This window comes from Gorilla gorilla, chromosome 13, assembly GCF_029281585.2.
Source record: "Gorilla gorilla gorilla isolate KB3781 chromosome 13, NHGRI_mGorGor1-v2.1_pri, whole genome shotgun sequence".
Lineage (NCBI taxonomy): Eukaryota > Metazoa > Chordata > Mammalia > Primates > Hominidae > Gorilla > Gorilla gorilla.
In genome coordinates, this window is record NC_073237.2 from 60946572 (window position 1) to 60971075 (window position 24504).

The window sequence follows — 24504 nt, forward strand, 5'->3', positions numbered from 1 at the left end:
AAATGGAGCATGAAGAAATTTGGAAAAATTCTTTCTCAAGAAAATAATCTGGTTTGTGAGATATTCTTATGGCACAATCCAACCTCATGTCAAGAGCTGAATATTACTTCCTCTTTCTCTTTGCATACCTTCTGCTTTAATTACTAAGCTTCCCTCAGACAAATAGATACTGAGGACAGATTTAGAGTAAAAGTCTTATACTCAGAGAGGTAAAAAAAAAACATTAATGTTTAAAATTATTTCTCCTATAAAAACTGTACCTTCATGATCACTTTGCTTTAGGGATACACAACAATACAACAACAGTGATATCTTTTTCTTTTTCTTTTCCTTTTTTTTTGAGACTGGTTCTCACTCTGTTGTCCAGACTGGAGTGTAGTGGCACAGTCATGGCTCACTGCAGCCTCAAACTCCTAGGCTCAAGCAATCCTCCCGCTTCAGCCTTCCAAGTAACTAGAACCAGAGGCAGGTGCCATCACACCCATCTAATATATTTTATTTTTTGTAGAGCTAGGTTCTCACTATGTTGTCCAGGCTGATGTGCTGTCTTCTTAGAATGTGTGTCTTTCCCTTGGACAAAGGAAGGCTATGTGTGGGTTGTGTACCCTTCTTCGTGGTTTCACTTGTTGGTCTTGTACAAGTGTATCTCATTTTATTGCACTTTGCTTTGTTGTATTTTGTAGATACTGTTTTTTACCAATTGTAGGGTTTTGGCAACCCTGCATCTACCAAGTCTATGGGTGCCAGTTTTCCAACACCATGTGCTCATTTCGAGCCTCTATGTCACATTTGGATAATTCTCACAATTATGTTTTATTTTTTCCTACATAATGAAGGTACACTCCCGGCCCACCCTGTAGTGAGACATATGAATAATTCTGACCAATGGGCTATATGAAGAAATAAAGTGCTTAACTTTTGGGCTGAAGCATAGGAGAGTAGTCATGACAACTGGCAGCCCATGTATTCCAGATAGTACAGCTACAAGATGTTGAAGCAGCTGCATCCTGGGTCCCTAAGTCGTATGTGGATCAGAGCTGCCCCAGCAACCTGCAATGGAAGTGAAGTGAGAAACTTTTGTTGTGTTAAGTCGCTGACATTTGGGAATTAAGTTTTCACTGCAGCATTAGCATTAGCTAATTAGCATTAGCCTAATATGACCGACAGAAATGGAATGGGAAAAGAACAAAAAGCACATGTCTGTTTCCTCCTGTCCATTTTTAAGGAGATTCTAAGGAAGTCTCACTCAACATCAATAATTTATTTTATTAGGCAGATATGTGTTATAAGGCCGCCCCTATCTGCATGGAAGGCTAAGAAATATCATTTTTTAACATGACATATACTTCATCCACAATTATTAGTCAAGAAAAATAGAAGGATAACTATTGGGCAGGCAACTAGCATGGTTTGCCACAATCTAACCCCTTGGTTACCTGTCATTCAGATGTACCCTTATTTCTAGTGGTATGGAAATAAGGCTTGTACCAGCTCACAAATGCCAGCTGTTAAAATTTCAGACATTTTGTGAGTTGATTGTTAGAGATAGCCATTATTAAGAATTAATATATAAGGTAGGCATGATGGTGCACACCTGTAATTCCAGCTACTCAAGAGGCTGAGGCAAGAAGATCATTTGAACCCAGAATTTCGAGGCTGCGTGAGCCATGATCACACCACTGCATTCCAGCCTGGGCAACAGAGCAAGGCCTTCTCTCTGAAAAAGTATAAATAAACAAAATTATATACATTTACAGTTAAATAAATGGCATCTAAAACAAAGGTGATATATAGTCAAAATTCATGACTTCTTAATTATTTTACCACATTTTTCTATTATCTATGATCTTGTAGTTGCATGTGTCATATCTGTATAATGGAGATACTTCAAAGTGATGTGATAAAATGCATTTGATCCAATTCCACCTTCATTGACATCATGTTGGTATCTTGAAATCAGCCATGGTGGGAGTATTTACACCACAGGATTCAGCAAATACTCTAAATCAGGGCTTGATCTTTCTGTTTATTAATTGTCTAGACTTAATCATAAAGAAAATATTACTAATGTAAATTAAACTAAAAGTATATTATGACAATAGCCTCTATATGGTAAGTAGCACCAAAAATCGAGGAAACATTATTTCAGTATTTGACAACTAGGATCTGAAAAAAGTTGCTTTCATCATTGAATAAATAAATTCTGACATACTCTTCATTACATCTTCATTGCTTCATTTTCATCTTACTCATAAAAACAAACATATCAACCATCATTCATGTGGGAATTACACTTATTTGCAATTTTTTTGTCAAAAAACACATTCTGTAAGAATCAATTGGTCATAAGGAGTTTACAATAAAGGGTACTGTATATATTACTATTATTATTTGTAAGTTATGAGATACACATCCTTTATATCAGCAACATTTATAATAAATATATAGCGTGTGTGTGTGTGTGTGTTCTACACAACCCTATCTCAGCTGGTTGTTAAGCATTTATCAGAGCCCAAGTTTCTTTCCAAAGAACATTCCAAGTGAGATAACCTCAAAGGCTCTTGCATTTCTTGCATCCAGCTTAAAATGTAGGTACTGTGGGAGATATGCAGTCTTTCCATCAGATACAAATGGAAAGTTGTTTGTTTGTTTGTTTGGTTTGTTATGGGTCTGCTAGCCTATAAACCAAAGGAAAATTGGTCTGCCCTCCATGTACAATAGTGGAGAAGAAGCAGGACTACCATAATAAGTGCCCATTTGGAAAAGAGGCTGGAAAGTGCACAGTCATCAGTTATTAAAGCACACAGTCATCATAGAAATTAGGCAATTCTGCTTGACAAGAGTAGCAAAGGCTTCCTATCTTGCCATGGGTAAGTTCCTTGGTTGGCCGATCTGGCTGAATTTGTTTATTCTCTCTGGAAGGATCTACCGGAGTCCCTCTTCCCCTCCCCTTCTGGCTCTCCCCTCCGATGTTGCTTGGTAAAGATGCTTTTCCTAGGGCTACACAGCATTCAAAACCAACTTGCTATTGGTGTGCTTTTAGTAACCAGGGACTATTTTGGGGGTTTACTAATCATAGAGAATCTGGGGACAGTCTTAGGGAGAAGAAACTTCCTTGGAAATATAGTTCCCTTTAAACTTAGAACAGTTTTGCTTTATTTGCTCCTGGTAAAGTCCGCATTTAAAAATAAGTCAGCTGGGCGCAGTGGCTCATGCCTGTAATCCCAGCACTTTGGCAGGCCAAGGCGGGTGGATCATTTGAGGTCAGGAGTTCAAGATCACCCTTGTCAACATGGTGAAACCCCGTCTCTACTAAAAATACCAAAATTAGCCAGGCGTGGTGGCGGGCGTCTGTAATAATCCCAGCTACTTGGGAGGCTGAGGCAGGAGAATCACTTGAACCCAGGAGGCGGAGGTTGCAATTAGCAGAGACCGCGCCATTGCACTCCAGCCTGGGCAACAAAAGCGAAACTCCATCTGAAAAAAAAAAAAAAAAAGTAAATAATAATAATAATAGTCAAAGATGTTATCCAGATGTGGATTTCAAGTCTGAGGAGCCTCCTCTTTCATGTTCACGACTCCATGCTCTGCCCTTCTTTCTTGCCCTGGATTCAATGGCTGTTGTCCAGAAGCAGTTAGAAACAATCAGTTCCCAGGGGGAAGCAACATCCCGGATCCCATCACTACTGGCAGGCTTTGTGCCTTCTTCCAGCGGAGCACCAGTATGTAGGCTACTATTTGTCAATCACCATTCATAATTGCTTCAAGTTTGCAGGACAGAACCAATTGCCTTCAGGACTCTTTTCACCATAACTTGTAGACAAAAGTCAGGGAAAGATTCTTTAGAAAATAAAGGTGTTTTGGCTGGGCATGGTGGCTCACGCCTGTAATCCCAGCACTTTGGGAAGCCAAGGCGGGTGGATAACGACATCAAGAGGTCAAGACCATCCTGGCCAACATGGTGAAACCCTGTCTCTACTAAAAATACAAAAATTAGGCCAGGCATGGTGACAGGTGCCTGTAATCCCAGCTACTTGGGAGGCTGAAGCAAGAGAATTGCTGGAACCTGGGAGGCAGAGGTTGCAGTGAGCCGAGATCATGCCACTGCACTCCAGTCTGGGAGACAGAGTGAGGCTCCATCTCAAAAATAAATAAATAAAAAAAAATAAAGATGGGGCATTTCTTCCCTTCTCTGCTTGTAGCTCAAGTAGTTCTAGTCTGGTGTCATCTCTTCAGTCAGATTTGGCTGAAGGTAGTAGAGCTAGTACATACCCATATATAAAATCTTTGCCATCATTTCTCCTTATCGTATAACCTCATTTAGCCGATTACCTGCATTACCAGTAAAGCAGGCAGCAATTAAATCAAATGTTCTGCCACTACTTAACAAATATCACCAGCTTTCTGACTTAAAGTCTCTAGGTGCTTATTACCCAAAGCCCCATTTCTATTTCTCCCACAATTTCAGTTTCACATTTTAGGATTACTGAAAGCATCCCCCTTCTAGATACCAAATTTTGTTATCAGTTTGATATTATATTTAGCTCTGAAAGGTAGAAAATGGAACAATAGTAGTTTGAACATATTAATGATTTTGTTTTTTCCACAAAATCAGAAGCCTAGATTCAGATCATCCAAGCTGGTGCAGCACTTCACCCCTGCGTCACGTTCTTGCTCCACTTCCAGCATTACGTCTGTCATTCAGAAGGTGAAGGGCAGAATACGAGGGGCATACACAGAACTGATCTAGTCCCTGTAGAGCATTACTGAAAGCCCCTCATTCAAAATAATAGTGATAATAATGAATAATAAAAATTGTAATTTCTGGTAAAATGTATCAAGATATCACCATAAGAGGAAATCTGATAAAGCTACACTCAGATACATTAAATTCAGATTTTTCTGTAACTAAGTGTTAATTATCTTTTTACTATAACTGGAATAATTTCCAGAGAAATCTCTGCATTCAGTTGCCAAGGGCAACACTAGTGTCAAATTTTTGACTTTGGTAACCACAGTAGAACTTTTATAAGATGGGTTATAAAAACCAAAATTATCTATTGATGATTGGATAAGAGACCTGATTCAACTTTATGGTCTTATAGCAATTTCTGCATTTTATAAATTCAAAAAGAACTGCCCAGCTGGGATGCAGTAATTTCATTTTCTCTAAAGTATCAGTGTAATCACATAAAAGGGAAAATGGCCCCAGGAGAAGTTCTCTTGCTATTAGCAGTAACATATATAAAACTCTTCTCAGAAAAGGGCTGTTAATCATGTCTTGGAAAGGGCCCTAAAAAGTCATTTATGCCATCTTGGGTGGATAAATGAGTATTCTAACCTTAAAAATATATCCAAGGAAGAAGTTTCAAACTCTTCTTCTGTTGGCTTAATTATTACAGGCACTGCCTCGGAGCGATGTTAAAAAACATTGATGGTGCAATTCTTTCAACAGGTATTTATTGAGCATCTACTGTGTTTATAACATAGTAAGAGAAACAGTGAAATATGAGATATGGTCTTTCACGGCAAAGAGATTATAATGTAGTTGAAGAAATAAAACGTGAAGAAGGAAGAATTTGCCACAGAGAAAGGTATGAAATGACCTGAAAAGAAATCCTGAGGGAAGTTGACTCTGTTGGGCTTTCATAATCAGAATTTGGAGCATGAATCTCAGGAGAGAGAACATTCCCATGCATCCAATTTTTATCAAGTTCTCCCTAACTCTCACCCCTGGCACCTCTCTTACCCCTACTTACTTTTTGTCTCCTTTCTTGCCTTGGTTCAAGCCTCTGTGGTTTTCCACCTAAATTATTATGATAGATACTGAATTTCCCTCAGTTTCTCGGTTTTTAACCACCAAAGTCTTTAGCAACCCGTACTCATCACTATAAGAAAGTGATCTTTAAAACATTGATATGATGGCTTTTTCCAGGCCTGGGATTAGGGGAAGACAAAGGAAGCACTTGCCTTGAGTATAAAATATAGGTGGCCTTAGAAAACTCAGTAACTAAGATGACTAACTTTTTAATGAAACATTTTTTAAAAATCAGAATTAATGCAAAAGATCCATGATGAACAAAATGTCAAAATTTTAAATAAAAATAAGATCTGACAGTGCTGTGCCAAGCCATGTCGGAGCCTGAGACAAAAGTAAAAATGTATGTTCCTAGAGCCATGTTTTTATGTGTTTTTAAAATGGTTGTTTTCCAGAATATTAAAGTAACTGAAAAAATATTGAAAAGTTGAAAAATAAGTATATTAGAACTCAACATTATTTTATCCAAATATTTTATTTTTAATAAAAAACATAATTTTAATGCTTTGGTTTTAATAAAAACAAAGTCATCAATTCAACATTTTTTTTTTTTTTGAGACAGAGTCTCGCTCTGTCACCCAGGCTGGAGTGCAGTGGTGCAATCTCGGCTCACTGCAACCTCTGCCTCCCGGGTTCAAGCAATTATCCTGCCTCAGCCTCCTGAGTAGCTGGGATTACAGGTGGGCACCACCCTGCCAGACTAATTTTGTATTTTTAGTAGAGATGGGGTTTCACCATGTAGGTCAGGTTGGTCTCAAAATCCTGACCTCATGATCTGCCTGCCTTGGCCTCCCAAAGTGCAGGGATTACAGGCGTGAGCCACTGTGCCCAGCCAACAATATTTTTAAAATGTTTTTCTTGCCTTGATGCCTTTGCTCATAGTACTACTTCTGCCTGGAGTGCCCTTGCCCAAAAGTATATCAGGCAGATGATTATACATTTTCCAGAAATAAGCTTTTCCTGAACCACCCTCCCCTCCCCTTTATTCCCCAAATCAGGCAGAATAGACCATTTTTCCTTTGTGGTTTTCCCTGTAGTCTGTACTTACCTCTATCAAAGAACCAGTGGCATTTCAGACATATGTATTTTATTATTTGCCCTTTCTAAAATAGGACTACCTTATATACACCATGGAATACTATGCAGCCATAAAAAGGAACGAGATCATGTCCTTTGCAGGGACATGGATGGAGCTGGAAGCCATTATCCTCAGCAAACTGACAAAGGAACAGAAAACCAAACACTGCATGTTCTCACTTATAAGTGGGAGCTAAACAATGAGAACACATGGACACAGGGAGGGGAACAACACACACTGTGGCCTGTCGCAGGGGTCGGGGATGGCAGAGGGAGAGCATCAGGATAAAGAGCTAATGCATGTGGGGCTTAATACCTAGGTGATAGGTTGATAGGTGCAGCAAATCACCATGGCACATGTTTACCTCTGTAACAAACCTACATGTCCTGCACATGTATCCTGGAACTTAAAATAAAATAAAATTTAAAATAAATAAGTAAAAAAAGCAGGTATTGCTCTTATTCATCACGGAATCCTTGGTGATTAGTGTGATGTCTGAGACTCTGTAGGTACTTAATAATACCTACAGATACCTACATTGTTATAGTACCTAACCTACAGTGTTAGGTACTTAATAATACCTACAGATACCTACAATAATACCTTAATAATACCTACATTGTTGAATGCCTGGATTAATGGACAAACAAGGGTGAAAAAGTGATAAATATAGTCAAAGAAAAGTAAGTAGAAAAGATTTCTTGGAAACGTAGAAGCTATTTTAGATAAAGCCAAACATTTATGTTTAAACTGCAAAAATTCATAGTAAATTACTACAAAATAGACAAGTCAATTTAATTAGTTGGTTAATTAAATATACTTAATTATTTAGCAAGGCTAATCTGTTCACCCTCTATTGAAGGACAAAAGAACTTCAGGCAGGGAGACAAAATAAAAGTCTATTGTAATAGTTTGTGTCTGACATGATAAGGGTCTATAAAAAGGTTGTGGAGGAAGAAAGGAAAAGCAAAATCTGGATGAAAAGTTATGAAGAATTATTTCATTGGATTTGGTAAAGAGAAGGTGGAATGCCATGAGAAATATTTACATTGCAGTGCAATGTGTTCTTAAATTTGACATAGCTAAAGCTTCAGGCATTGTTCAAGGCCAAGGTCCTTGTCAACATCTAGGGCCATTTTATCTTTTAAGCCCTAAGGCACCATGCCATACATAGTTCCATAAGTTTTTCATGCACCCATAGAAGTGTTTAAGACATTACAAACAAAAAAAAATCATTGACTCCAAAAAAACAGGAAAAGAAAATTGCAGTGTTGAAATGAACAAGTGTTTGATTCAACCTCCACAGAAATGTTTGAAAGATTAAAAATATTTTATTGGCCGCACAATATTGCAAGGAAGACAGCAACATTGAAATTACAAGTGTTTAATTAAATGTCTCTGGATTGTGGCATTAGGTCAACTAGTTGAGGGCAACTCCATTCAACTCATGTATATATTACATTTAATGTGGAATGAGAGCATTTTAATATGTGTAATAAAAGATAAGAGTCTCCAAAAGTAAGAGTTCATAGAGCCTATGAACTATCAAAATAACCTTGTCTACACTCCGTGATGGTTCTTATCACAATGATCATTATCTCTGTACCTCACAGGTGGATTCTGAATAGTGGGTCAATGTCCATAGGAAATGGCTCCAATTGTTTGTACTGTTTTCTAAGCATCTGGACCTGAACCCTAAATGAGAATGTAAAATGAAATACCGTATTCCTCATTCTATTTCTTCAAAGTTTATATTGTGTTAATTTTAAAAAAGCAAAGTTTAAAGTATGTTTCAGGCTGGGCACAGTGGCTCATGCCTATAATCCCAGCACTTTAAGAGGCTGATTTGGGCAGAACACTTGAGGTCAGGAGTTCAAGATCAGCCTGGCCAACATGGCGAAACCCTGTCTACTGAAAATACAAAAATGAGCCGGGAGTGGTGGCACGTGCTTGTAGTCCCCGCTACTCGAGAGACTGGGGCAGGAGAATTGATTGAACCTGGGAAGTGGAGGTTGCAGTGAGCCGAGCTCACGCCACTGCACTCCAGCCTGGGCGACAGAGGGAGACTCTGTCTCAAAAAAAAAAAAAAAAAAAAAAAGTATATGTTTCAATGAAAACAAGAAAACAAATGCTATTGATGGTAAATAATCACATAGTAAATGTTTCTCAGTAATTGGCATTTTCAACACAAGAGGATGAGCTGAATTTATCTGTAAGTGCTTATGCAACGCGTCCTTTGCTTTTACCCTGTCAAGAATGGGGAAGCTGGATTTGGATACAATGGATGGGAGGTACACCTAGTTTGAGCTTAGTCATTATCAGAATGGTCCTTAAGATCAATAACTAAGAACATTAACCAGTTCTTTAAACTGTCTTGTAGTGTAGCATCCACAAATTGCTGCTCCTGTGCCATTTTAAAAAGCCTGTTCCTAGGGACTTTGTCTTCAACAATGTAAACAATCAATTTACAGAGCACTAATCTTCTTCAAGTCCAGGTGAATTCTCACAGTGACAGTGGCATGTAGAGGTGGCATGAAGTACCAGGAGCAGCAGTGTCTCATTGGCGAAGGCCTGGGTCCTACCTACCGAACCTCAGCAGGTGTGATTGTTACACTGGAGAACACCAAAGGTGAGCTGCACTGTAATTCCACTGCAGTGAGCCCTTGTCTGTAGTAACTAAAGTCACCTCTGGTAATAGCTATTTATACACCATTTTTCAGATGAGTAAATTTTCTTTAAGCAACTGTACTGGCTGACTAGGGAAATGGAAGTTTAATTCAAAAAGAGAGAAAAAATAGGCTTTGCTTTCAAGGGGATTTGACTCTGTAAAAAATGCAATTTGTGTTTTGAACCATTTAATTCTGGTTTTCTTTTCTAAGTTATCTGAACTAAGTTAATCTTAGGCATCAAATTGTTGGAAATACTCATTTGCTTGGTTTGTTTTATGCTGTCCCCACAAAAAGCTTACATTTTCCTAAAATTCCTACTAATAGTTTGTCAGAAAGTCCATATATCCACAAACACCTGCCTTTGCTTGATATTCACTCTTTTTCTCCCTCTTACAGATCAAACAATTAAGACACAGTGATTTCCCCAAGGTCACACAGTTCTTGGGTGCTAAAGCTTTTACTAGACGTTCTATTTTGTGGCTCCGGTCAAAGGATTTTTCCCACCTGGGTCTCAATGTACCCTTAGCTGTTTCTTTTATTTCTTAATTCCAGTTCTGAAAAGGCCAAATAGAACTGTTCATGTTAACATTCAACAAAAACATCTGTTACAGGCAGTTACTGACTGACTAGTAATATTCATCTTCTCTGCCAGATCTAAATTGGACCTGGGAGAATTTCCACATTTGCTGGTAAACTATTAAAGGCTCCATGTTGGGGCATTTTCCTGAGAGAAGAAATAGCTCACATATCTCTTCTTAACGCCTATGAAGAAAATTGCCCCCAGATGGGTAGACTGTGACTTCTTATGGGAAGGAAAGGAAGATTTCACAAAAAGTGGAATCTCTCTTGCTTTGGCTAAAGCGTCAACTCATTTCCCACTGCCAAATTTAGCAACGATGTACACCTTTATCCACATAGTCTGCCTCCCCTCGTTAAAATGGACAGGCTGAATCCACTCACATCTAATGTCAGCCGTTCCACTTGTGTGCAGAATCCCTTTCTTATTCCCCAGCTCTCCTTCTGTAGCTATTCCTTTTCCCATGCACTATCAAATTTTTCATCTCTCCTGGATCCTTCATATTAGCATACATAGAGGTTATCTCTCCCATTTAAAAACAAAGTTTTATTTCATATCCTCTCTAGCCATGTCCTATTTTTCTGCTCCCTTCATCGTGAAATTCCTTCCAAAAAGTCATCTGTGCTTTCCGTTTTTCTTCGCCTTTTATTCTCTTCTCAGCCCACACAAATTAGATTGCCATCACGACAACTCTGCTGAAACCAGTCTTAACAGGGTCGTCAAAGCCTAGGGTGACCATATGTTTTTGTTTGCCCAGGACAGTCCCAGCTTACACCTATTGTCTTGGCAAAATTATTAATAACTTTTCTGTCACTCTTAAAAAACCATGGGTTGGAGTATAAATTACATGGATAAAAATCATCCAACCAATGACCTCCATCTTGCAAATCTGTCACTTCTCTGGACTTCTCTTTCTTAATCTCCCTGAAGTGCTTCTCGTGAACCTTTAAATGTTGACATACTGCCAGGTTTCCAACTCAGCTCTCTTCTCTCCTCTCCTCTCCTCTCTTGACTACCCACACTCTCTCTGTAAGTTATCGCACCCAGTCCTATGGCTTTGGGCACCATCTGTATTCTAAGAACTCATGAATTTGTGCCTTCTCTATGACCTCTTCTCTAAACTCCAGACGTACCTTTTCTGCCTATTGGAGAGTTCCACTTGTATGTCTAACAGGGATCTAAACTTTAACATGTCCAAAACAGAAGTTTTATTTTCCCTCCATCCTTTACTTTTTCTTCCCTAGTGCCCCCATTCTCAGCTGCCAGGTCAAATACTGTGTCATCCTGTTAGTTCTCACTTTTCTTCACAACCCATATCCAATCTTAAGCAACTTTAATTGACTGCCTCAAAACCTATCATCCACCTGAGTATTATTCTCCATCTCTCCTCGCATCCCCACAGTCCTGGTCACTCTCCATCCTTACTAGGACTACCAATAGTCTTCCTGTGTCTATTCCTGCTCCTCCACAGAGCAGCCAGAGTAATACTTTCCAATTGTGTATCAGATTATGTTACTCTTCAGATCATGCCCTCCAGAGACATCCCATAGAGCAATGAGAATAAAATCTAGACTTCCTCCCATTACTTAGAAGGCCCTGGTTTCCTCTGTGTCTTTGATCTCATTTTTAATCATTCTCTCCTTGCTCTCTCTGCTCTGTCCATGCAAATGGCCTTTGTGCTACAACTCAAACACACCAAGCTTCTTCCTGTCTCGGAACCTCTGACATTGAGGTCCCCTCCACCTGAAAAACTCTTCTCTGGGCCCCCTAATGGCTTTGCTCTCTCACTTCCTTCAGTTCTGACTCCCCAGCTATTATAGCACCCCCATCACTCTCAACTCACTCACAAGGCTTCATTTTTCCTTCTAGCACTGATGATTCCTCCAAATTGTACTGCCCTTTTATATGCTTATTTTCTATCCTCCCCATCATAATGTAAGAACAAGGAATAGAACAAGGGGTCCTATCTGTGTTATTAATCCCAATATTCAGAGTATCTAATTTACTATGACTATATATTAGATGCTTAACCAACATTTTCTGAAGGAATGAGTCACCCAGTTTTCAACTGAGTGAATTTTGAACAGTCCTCACTTCATCAAGTATCTGCTCCCTTCGGAATTTGTGGACTATTTTGTTTCATTGTCTTCATTTTTTAGATCTGTCTAGTTGAATGATACTCCCACAGCCTGTAAACTCCCAGAAGGCAATGATTGAGGGAGCCAATTAATCTAATTTAGCCTCCAAAGAGCTGCACATCAGGGTGCCTGACTTTCTTGTGTCCGTTTTAGACAGGCAAACATATCCATGTGACTGTAAAGACAATAGTGAAAGTCTCATATCTCAACAGCTCTAGACTCTCTTCCCTGCTAGTTTCTTGTTCAATCTCCACATAAATCTGAATTGGGTTTCACATCTGATTCTAAATCTACCTTTAGGTGAGGGTTGGAGTCGGAGATAGAGTGAGAAATACATGTCTACTCCCCCAACTCCCAAGAGAGATGAAAACATACTGAAACTGTCATAAGAAGAATAGTCAAGAGTATATATTAAATCATTTATGTATGTCACATGTGGAAAAATAAAAATAACTATCTTAAACCAATAGAAATAGCTATCATAACTACATCTAAGCAATCAATATCTCCTTCTCGTCTTCAATTTTTGATATGGGAACCTGTTTCCCTGAGGGCTAGATGCTCAGTTCTCCCAAATGAACACTTAATTCTCCCATGTGCCTTGCTCTAGACCACCTCTCTTAGTGGTTTATAGGAGTGTGCTCTCTTCCTGAAAGCCCAAGGCCAAGCAGTGACCCTTTTGCTGTCACTGAAGCTGGGACAAATGAAGGTCTTTGTGGATTGTGCAGAGTCATCTGGGCACATCCAGAGCTTTGAAGTGCTTCATAATATGGTAAATATTGCAAGTCAACAGCTATCTAGATTGCAATGTAAATAAGGTTGATGATGACAAAATATTTTAGTATAAAGACATCAGTTTAACTGAAGAAGTCATAGCTATCAGGCCTCACCATGACTAGGATGAAAGATCCTTCAAGACTGCCTGCCACCTCTGCCCTAATTCTACATTCCCCTCAGGAACCTTCTGGCTATTATTTTGGCTTCCCAATTATTCTGAAACCAGAAAGGAAGTGTCTTTGTGTGACTGTCCCCCAAAGTAAGTTAATAATTGGTCATGTGATCTTTGCTTTTAAAATATTTATTCCTTTTAACACAGTAATTTTATTTCCTATGACACTAATAAGCAATATGGTAAAAAAAACACTTTGCATAAAAATGTTTATAATGGCATCATGTATAATGGCAAAATTTTTGGAATAACAAATGTTATATATCTAAGAGTGGTTTAGTAAAACACTTGACTCATTCTTATATATGCTGTCATTAAAAAACATATTTTAATGTCTACATAATGACATAGAAAAATGCTCACAATATAACGTTGAAAAAAAAGAATATAAAACTGTTTAGTATGATTCAAAATTTATAAATGTTGTATGTGTGTGGAGGGTGTAAAATACTAGAAAGATACCAAAATATTAATAACGCTTGGATCAAATGATAATTTTAAAAACTATTCTTATTCTACTATATTTTTTGTTCTATCTTATAAGTTTTGTAATTTCTAAATTTTGCATGAGTATATAATACTTTTTAAATCAGAAAACTATGCATAAATTTACATCTACTTGAGTAATATTTTAGCCAAAAATGATTTCCTTTCAGAGACATACCACATTTTTTCTATACGTTTTCCCCCATCAGAAAAGTACATTTACTTTGCAGAGGTCACTAAACTCTAAGTTAGTTATAAAAATCATTAAGAATGGAGTCCCTGAAAATATGCAGTTTTAAAATGTTATTTAAGTGAAGGCATAAATACCATAGTTCAGGAAACTGTAAGAATTTTCATTGTTAAGTGTGATCACAGCGATGAAATAATACAATTAAAATTCTTATTCAAAATCTAATGCCCAGATGCCTATAACTCATCAGGTGCTTGAGGAGTTAATTTCCAGAAAAATGAGTAAGTAGCATGAATTGTGACATATCTATTCTCCTACCCCTCCCCCATCTCTGAAAATATCCAGAATTTGCTTTAAAAGCTATGCAAAAATGGCAACCCCCCATACAGATAAAAAAGATCAAGGGAGGGAATGAAAGATGAAGCAGCAGATGAGATAATAGACAAGATAATTACAGAGCTTTAAAAGCCTTGGATTTATTTTTAAGATGTAAGAGCTCTATTTAGAAAAGCCCATAGCTAACTTTATGTGAATCTTGAATGAATTGTTCTGAAACATGTGAATAGTAATAAAATGAAGGAAAGAAGAGTTTGCTTTGTTTTCTGTGCAATGACTATCCTGACTGTCCCCATGGCTAAGGTGGCCTGGTGACGTTCTGTCCTTTACATGAAAGGTTAATGCCACTGACTTCCCCATGGGCAGATCAGGGCTTGGGGTTTTGTAGGACAAGCTATTTGCCTCTCTCTGGCTTTTCACCATGGCCCACAAAATAAAATTGCTGTGGTTTTAAAAGAATTAAGAAGCATCTTTCTGTCTCTCTCTCTTGCTTCCCAATAAAGGAATACTAACATCTCAGTTGTGAGGTCAAGAACAAATGAAACCTCTTCTGTGCTTTTGTTTTTAAGCCGGTCTGTTCTCCGATGGTACTTGCCCTTTTCTCTGGAATTTGCCCATTGGCCACGTATAGCATTCTCTCCATGCATAAACCATTCTCTGCCATGCTCTGGCCTAGAGCTCTAGGCCAGAGGTCTTCTGTTTGCACTACTTTGGGTTGGATGGGCAAATAGTTACCCATGGCCTAGATGCAAGGTCTAGTGAATATGTAAATGCTGGTCTTTTGGCCTCTATCTGACTCAGTTGTCTGTTTTTAGGTGGTTCCTAATTAGGAGAGAGAAAAGAGTTTGGCTACTACTTACTTCAGAGAACCCAAAAAGGCTGCATTTCCTTGAGTGGTCTTCAACTTATACTGACATGTCCACATTAGTTCAGAATGGATCTCTCACTTAGGCGACAAGATAAGGCTATATATTGCCAGTATTGCCAATCAAATGAAAGGTTGACATTTAGGCCACAAAATGTATTCTAATTGGTACAATTTATAGGTATAATTTATCTGAGTGCAGGGTTCTAGAAAACAAAATCTCAGCATTATTGGGAAGGACGGATTGTCTACTGATGACTTTAGGATTAGAGGAAGCACTACGGCTTCTTGGAGAAGAGAATGAATTAGGAATTTATTTTGAAAAAAAATCATTTATAAGGAATTTTAATCTGTCACAATCTAGAGTCCAAATCTGAGTGGCAATGTTAGGCATTTTCAGCAGGAGACTAATTTAGAGCCACATTCTTTGAGTGTGTGGAGAGGTACTTCCTTAAGTGTAAGTAAACAATTTACCTTTAAAACTAAACAGAGTGTATTATGTCAGTCTTGGTCCTTCAGGACATAGCTGCTAAGACAGAAGTAAACAAGCAACGGTTTTATTGGCAGAACCGTCTGTGTGAGAGAAAATGGGAGACCGTATGCAAGTCTGGCACTGAGTGTAGGGGAAAGAAAAAGGACAGGTTGAGTAGAAGCATCTGAGGTAGCAAGGCTGCCAGGGAGTCCTGTATTTCCCAGGAATGAGCCTGCCTCAGTATCCCTGCCCCATGAAGCCAATGGCTGGAATCACCCTGGGAAGCATGGCCAGGCACAACTCACAGGTGTGGGGTTGAATTTTAGAAGGTCCCAGCTGGGGCCTTTGGTCAAATTGCACCCCGTCATTGGGGCCTGCAAAGCACATTACCAAGGCCACCTGACCCAGGATTTAGTAACCAAGAGAAACAAAACTAGACTGTTTTTGAACCTGTATTTCCACTGTAATTTGCTAACAGTACTCCACCAGTGGAATGTTTACTTACCTAGGAAGCAACTGATTGAGAAAATCACTATTTTTGGTATGTCATGTACATAACTGAGAAACAGTCAAAGGAAAACAATTTGCTAATGAACAAGACAAGCTCAAGGGGTATTCAGAATTTGCCAAGAATCATTCCATACTGTTTTTTTCATCAGGGACAGTGTTTGCTCTGAATACTAGGTCTATTACCTGCTAAATTTCTGAATTCCCAATATGTGGTGTGTGTGTATGCGTGTATGTGTGTGTGAGAGAGAGAGAGAGTGCGTGTGTGTATGTGTGAGAGAGTGCGTGAGAGAGAGAGAGAGAGAGAGAGAAAGATGCGTGGTGTAAGAGAACTGAGGAGAGAAGCAGAGAGAGATTTGAGATCCCTAGAGCTCAAACACATGTCAGTGTTCAGTCAATAGCTAGCTGGCACATGTGGAGCTAAATTTAAACATATGTTTTTGGTTTAAAAAACCTTGTCCTGACTGCCAGAGGAAGAGAGAGGTCTTAAAGTTTGCTTTTAACCATCCTGAATTTATAATAGGGTGTTCATATGAAGCAAAACATAATAAAATACATTTATCAGAAACACATTTATGTTTGTACCAGAAGAATAGGGTCATAATAATCTATCTAAAAGTTTTATGGGGGATTATTCTAGGCACTTATTTTTCAAAGCTTTTGCATATTTCACATAAGCCTGTGTAATGTAATTTTTATAATGGTTCCTCAGATATATCATTTTTACTATCACCAAGATCTTTTTTCATCTGAGTGAATGAGGATGAGGTGATGTTTCTTTGTTGTAAAGTTGAGGATCTGAAATGGTTATAGGGTATAGCCTTATCAAATCTCTTGATTTTGCCATGCAATGGGATGGGGCACAAGTGTTCTCTAAAACAGGTATGCTAGCTACATAGTCCTGTCCACATAGAGTCACTTTCTGATCACCAAGGTAATCCAAGAGCAGAATATTTGGTCTTCAGAACTTTTCACCCTCATTTAATAGCTGTTTCTCAGTTGTGTGCCAGCATTATGCCCTTCACTTCACTTGATGAAAAATATTTAAAAGTGGCTATGTGAAACATACTGTTTCATATTGCAGGGATATTGTTGAGGCCATTGTCTATTATATTAAAATATCCTCTCCTTGGAGAAATTTCTTCCATCTCAATTCTTGGAAATATTGTTTTTTTCCAGCGTACCTGACAAATGCTTCCTTCCAGGCACTTTGAGTCTTGATTCTGATCATGCTTTTCTCTTCACTTTGGCCAATGGGAATCTCAAAGGCAAATTCACAACTAAACTTTAATCATTGTGCAGACATCTTAGTGCACATGTCTGTGTCTAAAATTTACCCGTTTTCTACTCTAGAAGAGTTATTTGTTATTTTAGCTTAATATGTTTGTCTGCAGTCCATAACGATTAACTTTTGGAAAAAATATATGGTGTAAGTAAAACAAATGTAAATTTTCTGGAGTTTTACAGTAACTGTAAAATCAAATCTAATTCATTTCAGATCCCCAAGAGACTTTCTTCTTTTTCTTATGATCTCTAGGACTGAAAATGACACTGTAGCTCATCTCCTAGAAGAAGGCAGTTAATCAGCAACACAGCATCTTGTGAGGGATCACATTTCTGTTTTACTGAAATGAGACTGTGAGCTGATTTTGACAATAGATAGACTGATGCATTCCATGAGTGCATGCTCGTGTGTGTATGTGAATAACAGAAGATTTTGAGATCCACCAGAAGATAAACAAAGAAAATGGTGACATTTCACCTGGTTTCCCTCTCCTGCCTCTCCCTCCATAATTTTTTGGTCTTCCAGAGCTGAGTCACATTGACAAGTTCAATTCTCTCTAAAAGCACATCTCTTGCCCTTGCATTGCCGCTGACTCACGTACCTGAAATCTTTGCTTTGTGTGGAACATACTTTTACTTTTGAACTCTAACCTGTTCCTTCATTGCCCTTCCCAGCTTGGTTTTCTTCCTAGTTTTCTTCTGTTCTTCACAGCCTTCAACAGTGAGCAAAGTAACATCTGATGCTCTTGTTACACAGCTTTCTTTTTTAGAGGCCATTACAAACTTACAGAGATAAAAATAACAATATGAAGGATGTATTGTGCAAATCTTTTTAAAAGCCTGCAAAAGAGCAGAAAGAAATCAATTAGAATTGCCATGGCAACTACCAACAATTTTATATGCAAGAACGAAATAAAATAAGAAAAGTAACAAAATAGAAAATGCATAAACCGATTCAAATACCATGAAGTGTTTATGAAGTAAACACTGTAGAGTGAAGCTACATGAAAATAGATTTCATTAAGGTAAATGAAACATAGTTTAACTCTTCATTACAAATGAGCGAGGTATAGATCATTAAATAAACTATTATTGATAAACTCTTGATATAGTTTTTTAGTTAAAACAATTTTTGGAAAACAAGTTTAGACAGATCAGAAGAGTAAATTAAAATGTATAAAGTGCAATTAAGAATAACATTTTTCCTAAGCATATATTTCTTCTAATAATACTTAAAGCCCATATATTAAATTTGATAGCTAGAGGTAAATTAAAGAAGTGGGACAGGATATGTAACTAAAATACCTGATGGAAATTAGAAAAGAACAGAATTCTAGGACATGAGCGCTCTGGATTTCTGTCCTCACCTTCTAGAGTTAAGGTATTGACTTCCTCATCCTAAATCAGTGATTCTCAATCCTGCCTGCACATAAAAATCACCTGGGTTATCCAGATCTATGTATCCCAATATTACAATGTCTGGAACCCATACCAAATCTATTACATTAGAATGTCTGAGGGTGTAATCTGGTCATTTGCATTTTTAAGGCTTTCACAGGATTATATATGCAGCTAGTGTTGGGAACCAGGGCTGAATCTATACCTTAGCCTGCCTGCACTCTTACCTACTACCTACGGTATTACCAGGAAATTCAGTATCTCTCTGTTTGGATTCCTTTGTGTGGTAAGCAGAATAGACGCCCTCCCAGTAGATGTGTTTCCTATACCCCGGAACCTGTGAATATTAGGTTTCATGGCAAAGGAGAATTAAGGTTGCACATGGCATTAAGATTGGCAACCAGCTGACCTAAAAATGGGAGAAATATCCAAGTGAGCTCAATATAATCGAAAGGGTTCTTATGAGTGGGAGAGGCAGAAGAAAAAGAACCAGAGGCAGCAGTGTAAGAAGGACTCAGCCTCACTGCTGAAGGAAGGGGTCACCAGCCAAAATATGTGGGCAGTCCTCAATTGCTGGAAAGGGAAAGAAACAGATTCGCCTCTAGAGTCTCCAGAGGGATGTGGCCCTGACTACACCTCTATTTTAGCCCTGTGAGACCCAGTTCAATCTTCAAACTTACAGAACTGTAAGATAATAAATTTGTATCGTTTTAAGCCACTAAGTTTGTGGTAATTGGTTATAGCAGCAACAGAAAACAGATACCTCTTGTCTCCATAAATTATCCCCAAAATCCTGGGTCTTACGTAGTCCAAAAATGTCAGTACAACTTAAACATCGTGTTGCTACTGTGAATCTGCCCTTTGCGGGCCCATGGAAGATTCTTGGTCACTCTAAAATACTGCCTCACTATGCAGATTCCCATTCAGGCCTCTGCAGTCCTTTCAGAGATGTAGCTCCCTCCATTTTAATCACAGCCAAAAGTTCCCTATAGTTTTTCTTTTTCAGCTTTTCCAATGGCCTCTCTTCCTTTCAGGAATCTATAGTCAGGATTAATATAACTTTCACTTTTCTAACCGAAAGCGTAAGTTGCCTGATGATACCTCCTTTTCAGGGTGAAAGACAACTTGTTTCAAGAGGCAGCTTCTATGTTGCCTGTCCCCCGTAATTGCCGGGTACACTGGCCTTCTTACCATTACCGCAGGGCCACGTGTCCTGCACCTACCTCCGGAAGTAGAGTTCACTTCAGTGGTGCCAGGACTTCCTCTTAACCCTTCCTCCCAAATGTGAGTTCCAAAGTTGGTTATCTGGCATGTCCCTTCTCATATGGAGTCAGAAACACAAATCAATTCATCTCCAGGAGAGCATTCTATCATACGGGATCTCCCACTCTAACTTGAGAATCACATAGGCTCACAATTAATGTGAGGAAACCACAGTTAAACTGTTCCTATTTTTCACAGGATCTTTTGGATCCTAAACAATGTTTACATGTCTGCCAGCCTGGGATGAGCTAGAGAGGTAGTGGAAGGACTATCAAAACTTAAGAAAGACATCACCACCATTGAAGACATTACTCAGAAAATAACACTGATGATTCCAATGTGCCATTGTGGCATCCTGTGTACGATGGTAATCTCAACTTTCGCCTAGTCACTACACTGGCGTTCATCTCCATCCATACCACCATTCAAAACTCTGTGAAGAAACACTTGATATTCACTGTTAATGGCGACGTGCAAGACTATACCTGAAATTTCATTGTCCTCACCACTTTGCTTTCCTCTAGAGAGAAAGCACCAGGTGTACCTCTAATTCTGTCCTAACACAGGGATAGCTGTGTGTTCAAGTATAATGATGCTATTTTATAGTTGCCTCTACGCTGAAATAAAACATAATCAGTAAGGAATTCTTGAAAGCCTGTAAGTGGAAATAGCAGAGTGGACGTGTCGATATAGTATATGAGGAGCACCTGGTAGAAGGGCAGTGGGGTGGGAGGGGGGAATGGGAAAGAGGGAGACAGCAAAATTATAAGCCAGACTGATTGAGTGCAAGCTAGTGAAAGCATGAAATTTATGTTTATTATTCCTTTCATTTTAAGTTCCAGAATCAGGGATTTTGTTGTGGGTGGAAACTGTACTGGGTTATGGTACGTAAATTACATTTCAATAGAGCAGTTAATTTTTCAAAAGGCACTGGGTACCTGTTTCAGCTTTAGATCCAGTGTTTCCGTAGGTTGAGAGGTGTCCTGGAATCCCAATCCAATTTCAGGAGAAAGAGGCAGCTTAATGAGACTGGAGGAGTGGATGCATTCTGTTCTTTATTCCTGTCACTTCAGCCAAGTGATATGCACTACTGTTTAACTTAATCCACTGTCTCCTAGAACAGGCAAAGCTTATTTAATGTCATGCAAAGTGTTTACCAGTGCAGGAATCAGCTTCAAAAGTGAATATTTTAAAGTCCCTAATGGGCCCTGCTTAGAACTAAAGGTTACGAAGGAAAGCATTTTATTTTGATTTTCTCTTCAATATTGAGGGGGCTAACAAAGGTAAATGTTCTGATGCAGATAAATTAGAATCCTGAGTGTCTTTGTAAAGCCAACAGAAAACATGGAGTCCTTGTGGGGAAAATTACGCAAGTAGGTTATGAGCTCTGGACTACTCTAAATGAATAAATAGTGTGCTGGGGAGACTGTATACACATAATACATGTTGGGAAGTTCAACATATGTTCTGTATAATGATTGGTAAATATATAAGACTATAAGAACAACAACAGCAACAGCAATTCAAAGAGAAACATATACACATGCTTTCCTACAGTTAGCAGATTAAAAACATAAGTCTAATTGTTCTTTTTTTTTTTTCTTTTTTGTGGTTTTTATGTTGACACGCAAATACATTGCAGTGATTTTGGTCCTAGTCAGGCCTCAGTTTGGGGGCCAGCTCTACCACAAACCAGCTTTTTGAACTTTTTGACCCTGGGTAAGTTATTTTATCTCTCTAAATCCCTGTTTTCTTATAAGCTTAAAAGTTTGAAATAAAAAATACCATAAGTAGTTATTGGGAATAAATAATATATGCAATAAAAGTATGAATAAAAAAATACCATGAGTAGTTATTGGGAAGAAATAATGTATGCAAGGTACCTTGTACATAATTGGTGCTTATTAAATGTTAGTCTCCTCTCTTCCCTTTAATAAGCCTGTTATGCCTAATAACAACTGGAAGTCAGTCTTTGGTAAAAATATGAAAGGAACAGAGAGGAATGAAAGAATTTGAATGGGCCAGGAATGTAAAAGATGGTAAAGTTTCCTTAAATTGTGGGGCAATCATATATTGATTTTTCTCAATATCCTTCCATTGTAGCTAATAAACTCCTTTTCATATTTGTATTTAGAGATACAGAATATCCCAGAAAAGAAAACAGGACCAAATTAAGTGCATTTAAAACCATCTTGAGAAGGCTTGCCATTCAGAAAAGCAAAATAAGTAAAACCCTAAGCAGTGATGTTTGAAGTGTGGAACACAAAATCAATATAATGGTCTCAAACAGCATTTTAAAAAGTTAAATAGAGTAGAATAGAACATTTCAGAGTACACCAAATTGAATAAGGGTAAGCTTTATTCCATGAAGCTATTATTTCAGATACACACATACACCATGCATGTGTGTGTATCAGGTCACAATGTAAAAGGTATTTCTTACTGTGGGTTGTGGTAAGGAAAAAAAATATTTAAAAGCCACTGTTCAAAAGAGAAAGAAATAGCTATGTTCCTTTTCAATAAATTAGATTCTGTCTTGGCCTTGTTCAAAGAAATGGTGTCATTGCTTTTAGGGGATGTAGACTTCTATCTCAAGATTCTTGTCCTTGAGTCATCTCCAAACGATTCACATTATTTCAGATCATGATGTAGTTTTATCAATATTTCCATACATTTCATCAGGAAAATAGATAAGAAACATTATCAAGTTGAAGTAAGAAAAAATGTAAAAGGATATTTTTATTTGCTTCAGATTCCTGATAGCTCCTCCGAAAGATAGTAACAAAAAAATATGAGACAGGAAATACCAGATAAACTCACTCTGCTTTTTTCTAAAGAATGTTTTCCGCTGGGCACGGTGGCTCACACCTGTAATTCCAGCATTTGGTGAGGGTGAGCCGGATGGATCATGAGGTCAGGAGTTCAAGACCAGCCTGGCCACGATGGTGAAACCCCGTCTGTACTAAAAATACAAAAATTAGCCGGGCGTGGTGCACCTGTAATCCCAGCTACTCTGGAGGCTGAGGCAGAGAACTGCTTGAACCCGGGAGGCAGAGGTTGCAGTGAGCCGAGATCGCGCCACTGCATTCCAGCATGGGCGACAGAGCAAGACTGTCTCAAAAATGAAAATAAAAAAGAATGTTTTCGTAAGTCATCCAATAGCCATACATCAATGAAAGCATTTAAGTTCATAGATAGATGTAAGATATTGCAAAGGAATTGACTCAGAAAGAGATTGGTCTTGGTTAAAAAAGAAAACAAAACAATTGGGCTATATAGGAGCTAATGCTTAATTAACTCCTACTCTGGGCCTAACATTCCATCAAGTGCTGTAACATAATTATTTTATTTAGTCCTTAAGCAAAGGCAGGTAGTATATATTCCCACTTTACAGGTGAGAAAAATGAGCCTCTGATTGGTTACTACCCCAAGACACCCCACAATCCTGAACCACATCTGTCTGCCTAATTCCAAGCCGAGATGTATCTGCTCCACTTTTTCTCGAAGCACCTGTCCTTCAAGTCCTGCTCCTTGTTTTCCTGCCTTTTTGCCCCGTGGAAACCATCCCTTCACTCCTGTTAGTTCTTCATGCTTTCTTCCCATCAGAACTTATTTTCCATATTAAGTTATTTATATCAAAATGCAGGTAATGACATTGCTTTGCCTTGCATTTGTAATAGGAATCAAACCTTCGGCTAAAGAGACTCCTCCAACGTGGAATTTCAAACATCAGAGAAAAGGTCGAGGAAATTTTAGGGATGGGAGGTGGGGGAAGAAGAAAGGGAAAGGAGTATTTTATGATGCTTTTATATCTTACCAATGCAATGTTGTTCATTGCATAAAAAGTTGTCCAACTTCTAATCCCCCTTCAGGATCCCCATGACTCTCCTGTGTGCTTTGCATTCCATATCTGTTCAAGTCCAGTCTGCTTTGCTTACATGCTGAGGTTTTTCTTGTTTAAAACTAAAACAAATTACAGTTAAGTAGGCCACTAAAATGTTTTTTAAACTATCAATTTGGCAGAGACCTCATTTTTTTCTGCCTCTGTAATTCCATTCTGTACACCCTCAATGAATGCACACACAAAAAGTGACTGGCAGATAGAATTTAGAATCCATGAAAAGAAGTAACCATTGTCTCGCTTCTATCAGAGTTCAGGTTCTTTATTGTAAAGTTGGTGTTTGGTCCTTAGATTTTCAGGCCACAGAAGCCCAGTTCTACCCACAAATAAAGGTACTAGGGCCCTCCTCCTTCACCTCACCAGACGTCACGATTCTCTTTTGGTCTTAGTGGTTCTAGTTGCTCCTTAAAGGGTAGCCACATGGTGATGACTTATTAAAGATGGTTGGATGAGACAGGCATTGAGTGCAGACTGGGCAAATTCCCACACTATTAAAGTCATGTCAGTATCAGCACAGGCATCTGGGTGTAAGTTTATAACATTTCCACTAATGCAAAGTCATGAGGACAATCT

The 24504-nt window shown here is 38.4% G+C and overlaps 1 long non-coding RNA gene across 1 annotated transcript; it reads right to left on the reverse strand.

The window, feature by feature from the left end:
- Positions 1 to 796: 796 nt before the first annotated feature.
- Positions 797 to 24170, reverse strand: LOC109028132 (uncharacterized). Its single transcript, XR_002007214.1, has 5 exons — positions 23848 to 24170; positions 20969 to 21144; positions 17972 to 18209; positions 1595 to 1717; positions 797 to 1050 (listed from the first exon to the last, which is right to left on the reverse strand). It is a non-coding gene; the product is annotated as an uncharacterized lncRNA (long non-coding RNA).
- Between the last annotated feature and the right edge of the window lie 334 nt (positions 24171 to 24504).